This window comes from Esox lucius, chromosome 25, assembly GCF_011004845.1.
Source record: "Esox lucius isolate fEsoLuc1 chromosome 25, fEsoLuc1.pri, whole genome shotgun sequence".
Classification (NCBI taxonomy): Eukaryota; Metazoa; Chordata; class Actinopteri; order Esociformes; family Esocidae; genus Esox; species Esox lucius.
This window is the reverse complement of record NC_047593.1, coordinates 11,501,211-11,507,810: the sequence shown is the minus strand read 5'-3', so window position 1 is coordinate 11,507,810 and position 6,600 is coordinate 11,501,211. Positions and strand designations below refer to the sequence as shown.

The following is a 6,600-nucleotide window of genomic DNA, read 5'->3' as shown; positions in this document are numbered from 1 at the left end:
GCCACAAAAAAATATGATAGCGGAGGGAATAAGAGAAAACAACAGCAATTGAAAAGGTCTAGAAATGAACAAGTGCAGAAGCATACCAAATCTTACCACTTTCTTCTAAAATATTTCAGAACCCCGCAAAGACACTGGTAGAAATGCTGCTAGCGTTTTAGCAACAAACTCTCCGACGAAGGTAATTGTACTATAAGGTACCCGGAGGCTAGCGCGTCTATCTCAGACACTCTTGAACCCCCCGGCCTTTACCAGCGCCAGAACTGCGCTATGATAATCGCCATCGAATCAAGTGTTGCAACGGACACAGGTGCGTCTTTACCTGCGGAAGAGGAATTAAAGGATGTCATGGTATCCACTAACGTTGCCTGTTGCAACGGAGTAAGAGCACCAGTATTAGCATTAGAGCTGGTCTACAAAACCCAGATGAGAGGTTTTAGCAAAACCTTGTTGACGTGTTCAACGCGCAATGGAGAGAAAGTTCCAAGAGAGTGGCTTGTTTACTCTCCTTTCACTGGAGATTTCTCAGGATCCCCTACAGAGGCGTTGCTAGGATCACAAGACATTCATGGGAGATTGCGTTATACCAAATTTACGGGGTGTAATTCTGAGGGTGTGTAATTATATTAGTGGTTGTGTTTTGCCCTATTAGAGGGAGTATTTTTATTCGGGGTGTGTAACTGTGTAAGTGGTTGTTGTGATTTGCGCTATTGTATGGAGTATTTTTATTGGGGGTGTGTAATTATATTAGTGGTTGTGTTTTGCCCTATAGGAGGGAGTATTTTTATGGGGGGGGGGGGGGGGGTGTAATTGTATTAGTGGTTGTGTTTTGCACTTCCGGACCACCGTACAAATTGCTGATACTACTTCTGCAGTGGTTAGTGACATAAACAAAACAATAGTGCAATTACTCACTACGACAATAGTAGTGATTACTGACAGACTGCTTTTAAGGAAAGAAAACGAATCAGTAAACCTAAATTTAAAGATATCGTTATGAATACAGATAAAATATTTTTTCCAATACTCGCATAACATGCTGGTAATCTCCGACGACAAAATGTATCATCTAAAAACATATTGTCAGAAGTGGGATTCGAACCCACGCCTCCAGGGGAGACTGCGACCTGAACGCAGCGCCTTAGACCGCTCGGCCATCCTGACTTACGTATAGTGCGTCTAAATCGCAAGTGATGAAGAAATCATCCGGAATATATGTTTTTTTTTAACGTAAAAAAATCATTTTATTGTTACCGTACTTTAAACGCTAAACTGTTGGTTTGTTTTCATTTAGATGTCCGCTGCATATAAGAGAAACAAAAATATCTCGAACTGTTTAGTTCGAACATTAGAAGAAACACATAGCGTTTATAATATGGTCTACAAATTAAATACTCTTTGTATTATTAGTAGCTATATAAAGTATGTATGTTTTTAATCATTAATCGTATTAGGATGTCAAATACAATACAAATTGCTGAGAACAAAATGCTAGAATTTCCACTGTTACTATTTACACAAGCCTTTTAGTCACCATATTTTTAGTTTATAATATGAACATGTACATACGTATAGATACATTTATTTTTCACCTTCAGACATTGTCCCAGTAATTTGCTAGGCAATTATTCTCTTGTCCACTTGAAGGCGATATCACAACAATAATTCTGAAATATATTTCATAGCCTAGGAAATATCTCGTTCTTTTATAGTACATGTTGCTTCATACAAATATCTTGGGGACTGATTAGATTAAAATCTGTCATTTAAAACACATGTTAGTGAGTTGGTGAAAAGGCTAAAGATCAAAACTGGCTTATTTTATAGGAACAAATCATGTCTGTGACGTCAGCATAGGAAAGCCATTGTGGCAAGCAACTTTTATGTAGATACTTGATCATGATGATATACTATATGTGCATGCCTCAGCTTCTGTAATAAAATATATGGAGGCAGTCTGTCATTCGACCTTGAATTTTATTACACTCATCCTTGTCTGTTATATGCTTCTGTTGCCTGGGAGTCACTGATATCTGGAAGGGCCAGACATTGGTTGATATTTTTATATAAGGCAGTCAAAAACATCCAGACCTTGGTCTCAGTTGAGTTCTCTGTATAAATAAAGGTAAATAAATAAAATTATTGTTTAGAAACCTGCAGAATAAGGCCATTCACTGTAGATATAGAATAGCCAGAGTGGCAAAAAATGTGCTTTATTAAAGGCAAATTTTAGGAGGTTTACATGAAAATATCAGAAACATTTCAATAAGGTGCAAAGAATGTATGTGAATATGTTTTTGTGATCATAATTGTTGTTCAGAACATCATAATAGAAATTCTACACAAATGTAGGCTAGGCCTCAATGCAACCACCTCTCTTTTCCATTTACAAACCCTGAAAAACACAACGCACAATCATACAATTATGTTTTAACCATTCAAAAGGTGTGCATGCTATACAATGCTATTTTGATGTAATTGAATATATTTGACATGTAAAATAAATATTCATGGCATGCGTTTTGTTCTGCTTTGTTCAAGGAATTCTGATTGACCTTTCTTCTCACAGTGCATTTGTCAAACTGCCAGACTCTTCGACTCTGCCGAAATCAAGTGCAGTGAGGGAGAGGAACGTGACGTCACTCTAGCGCCACCTTGCTCTCTCCAGTAGAGGGAGCTACAGACAGTGACAGACTGCAACACAGAACACAATAGACTCTGTGCACCAGCGTAGTGAAGAACTTCTGCTTTTGTCTAGAAGTCGGTATTGCAGTTTCCGGTTTACTTACTAATACTCATCTGCATTAGTAAACACCTAAACTCACAGCAAGATGAGTGATGCTGTTGTACGGAGAGAAAAAATAAATATAATGTACGTGACTCATTTAAGTTTCAAGGTACAAGTGGGGCATCATTTTAATCAGGAGAATGTCCTCTTTTTAATATAATATGGCTTGCGCCATTCAATGACTTCAAACGCTAGACTAGAAATAGTCAGAAAAGGCGATTTTTTTATATACTTCCACGTAACGCAGGTTTAAGCGCAATTAATACCATATAGGACCAGGGCCATGGTTGATTAGATAATTGCATTAATGAAAAATTAACAGGTGTTCCTAATAATCCTTTAGGTGAGTGTATGTGGAAACAATTAATATAATTCAGTTATGCCTACACATGGGCTACATATATGAAATGGATCAATTTTCTCACTGTTAAGGATTTGAGATGTAGGCTACTTCATAAAGCACCTAGGTTGTAGGGCTACCTGTATGAATGTAATGATCACATACCTGAATACCTGAATGAATGCTGTGAAATGTCTTTCTATTCACATAACGCCCCTCATGTTCTCCCAGGGGCGCTCTAATATAAATTATTTAAATATATTAAGTGGGAAATAATTAATCAATATTTTTTATAATGCCTATTTTTGTAAATAATGGTATGATATTTCATGATAATACATTGTATTTTCAAATGTTTTGTTTTATTTCATATTTCAGTATTGTGGGGCATATCTCATTATTTAATGCTGGATTTCATTGCGCATTTCATGATCACAAGGAAAATGTCAATCAATGTACTTTAAGTGGGTGGTCTTTAGCTGGTGATAGGCTTATCCAGCAACACTAGTTCAACCAACACAACAGTTGCTTGTTTGTTTAAACAGAATTTTGCTACATCAGCACTTGTGCTGAGTTATAGCAATTTATCAAAATCATATGAAAGGTTCTGTCCAAATCATTTATTCTGTACACATTCTAGTATTTGAAAACAGAAATGTTAAAACAAAAGGAAATGCAGGTTGTCACTGCCAGTGAGCTGATTTTTCCGTGGCTTGAGCCCTGGGTCTTTCTGGAATTGCCCCGAGTCTTTTGAACCAATTCCAAAAAAAATGTATGTAGGTGTCTGCTTTTTTTCCAGCTGACATTAAGGCAGCTGGAATGGGGTTAAAAAGTGTATGCTGAGAGTGTTACTTTAATTGTGGTATTTTATTCAAGGTGAGACATGGTAACCTCTCTTCTGGGACATTAACCCAAAAGACGCAGACTGTGATCATACATTAAGGCTAAGGATAACTGAAAGTGAATGCTACCAGAATGAGTACAGTACATTAGCAAAAAGCAACTTTTTTTAACAGATGTTAACTGATAAGGGGTAAACTAAATCTTCCAAATATTTATCCACAGTTTTGTCAAGTGACCCATCAGTTCAGTGTATGCCCTACTAGATGAGACTTGAGGAATCTTCTCTGTCTATCTAGTTCTGACTGTCTATCGGTTACATTCCTCCTGTGGTTCTTAAATGTAGAGGAACGCAAATGCCCACACGTAAACACACTGGGGCAGAAAAATGTAAGGTGGAGACAGCTTTAACTGACAACAAAGTACAACTGTAGTTCTGACTGCCTGCTGTCAGACTCCAGCGCTTTGGAGGGTCTGGTTGCAAATAAGAGAGCCCCATATAGTGAGAAGGATAAGCGGAAGAGAATAGACCTGGTCCACGAGGAAGCCTGTGACAGCATGCAGGTGCAGTACCAACATGAGATTAGCAACGTGAGATTAACATGAGGCTTTAGTATAGCTTAAGTGCTTCTGGCAGAATCAGGGAATGTGAACATGCTTTTCTTCCTCACTTGTCCTTGGAGAGAGTTGACAAGGAGAATATAGTGACTCTTTGGAATCTCCTTCAGAATCTCCTAGGTTCATTAGGTACATTTAACCATCCCCAGAATACTTGGTGGAATGGGTGCTCCATCCATCCATCCATCCATAATTTTCCGCTTATCCGGGCAGCAGTCTAAGCAGAGATGCCCAGACTTCCCTCTCCCCAGACACTTCCTCCAGCTCTTCCGGGGGGACACCGAGGCGTTCCCAGGCCAGCCGGGAGACATAGTCCCTCCAGCGTGTCCTAGGTCTTCCCCGGGGTCTCCTCCCGGTGGGATGGGACCGGAACACCTTCCCAGGAAGGCGATCCAGAGGCATCCGAAACAGATGCCCAAGCCACCTCAGCTGACCCCTCTCGATGTGGAGGAGCAGCGGCTCTACTCTGAGCTCCTCCCGGGTGACCGAGCTTCTCACCCTATCTCTAAGGGATCGCCCTGGCCACCCTGCGGAGAAAGCTCATTTCAGCCGCCTGTATCCGGGATCTTGTCCTTTCGGTCATGACCCAAAGCTCATGACCATAGGTGAGAGTAGGAACGTAGATTGACCGGTAAATCGAGAGCTTCGCCTTGCGGCTCAGCTCTTTCTTCTCCACGACAGACCGATACATCGACCGCATTACTGCAGAAGCTGCACCGATCTGTCTGTCTATCTTCTGTTCCATCCTTCCCTCACTTGTGAACCAGACCCCTAGATACTTAAACTCCTCCACTTGAGGCAGGCACTCTCACCCAACCTGAAGTGGGCAAGCCACCCTTTTCCGACTGAGGACCATGGCCTAGGATTTGGAGGTACTGATTTTCATCCCCACCGCTTCACACTCGGCTGCAAACCGTCCAAGTGCATGCTGAAGGTCCTGGCTTGAAGGGGCCAACACGACAACATCATCCGCAAAGAGCAGAGACGAAATCGTGTGGTCCCCAAACCTGACACCCTCCGGCCCCTGGCTGCGCCTAGAAATTCTGTCCATAAAAATTACGAACAGAACCGGTGACAAAGAGCAGCCCTGCCGGAGTCCAACATGCACAGGGAACAAGTCTGACTTACTGCCGGCAATGCGGACCAAGCTCCTGCTTCGGTCGTACAGGGACCTGACAGCCCTTAGCAAAGGACCCAGGACCCCATATTCCCGAAGCACTCTCCACAGGATGCCGCGAGGGACACAGTCGAATGCCTTCTCCAAATCCACAAAACACATGTGGACTGGTTGGGCAAACTCCCATGAACCCTCCATCACCCTTTTCCGACTGAGGACCATGGCCTAGGATTTGGAGGTACTGATTCTCATCCCCCTATAGTTGGAACACACCTTCCGGTCCCCCTTCTTAAAAAGAGGGACCAACACCCCAGTCTGCCATCCCAGAGGCACTGTCCCCGACTGCCACGCGATGTTGCACAGGCGTGTCAGCCAAGACAGACTTGAGGTACTCAGGGCGGATCTCATCCACCCCCGGTGCCTTGCCACCGAGGAGTTTCTTGACCACCTCTGTGACTTCAGCCCGGGTGATGGACAAGTCCACTTCTGAGCCCTCTAAATATTTAGAAACAAATATTTAGAAACGTAATACACAAATCGACAATGTTCACGCCTGGATGAACTACTGCCCTCCTTTCCTACCTGCTTACAGGTGAACGCCCCTCCCCTATTTCCCCCGAAACCAGGACCGGACGGGTGGACATGTCATTTACACAGACGAGGAGGACGCGGATATATATTACAACACGAGGGCGAGGGACACAATGTTTTCGGGGGAAATAGCAAAGAGCATTGGTATGAATCACAGCTGGCAGTCACAGAAGGATCAGTGCAGAAAGAAACACAGCAAAAGACAGCCAAATCCTGCTGCTTCTGTCACAGAATGACCCGTGGAATGATGCTACTCTAGATCTATCTTACATGAGAAAGAGGAAAACATTGTAATATAAATAATAA

The 6,600-nt window shown here is 42.3% G+C and overlaps 1 non-coding gene across 1 annotated transcript; it reads right to left on the bottom strand.

Moving 5' to 3' along the window:
* Window positions 1–1,081: 1,081 nt before the first annotated feature.
* On the bottom strand, window positions 1,082–1,164 carry trnal-cag. The gene has a single exon. It is a non-coding gene; the product is annotated as a tRNA-Leu (tRNA).
* Window positions 1,165–6,600: the final 5,436 nt, after the last annotated feature.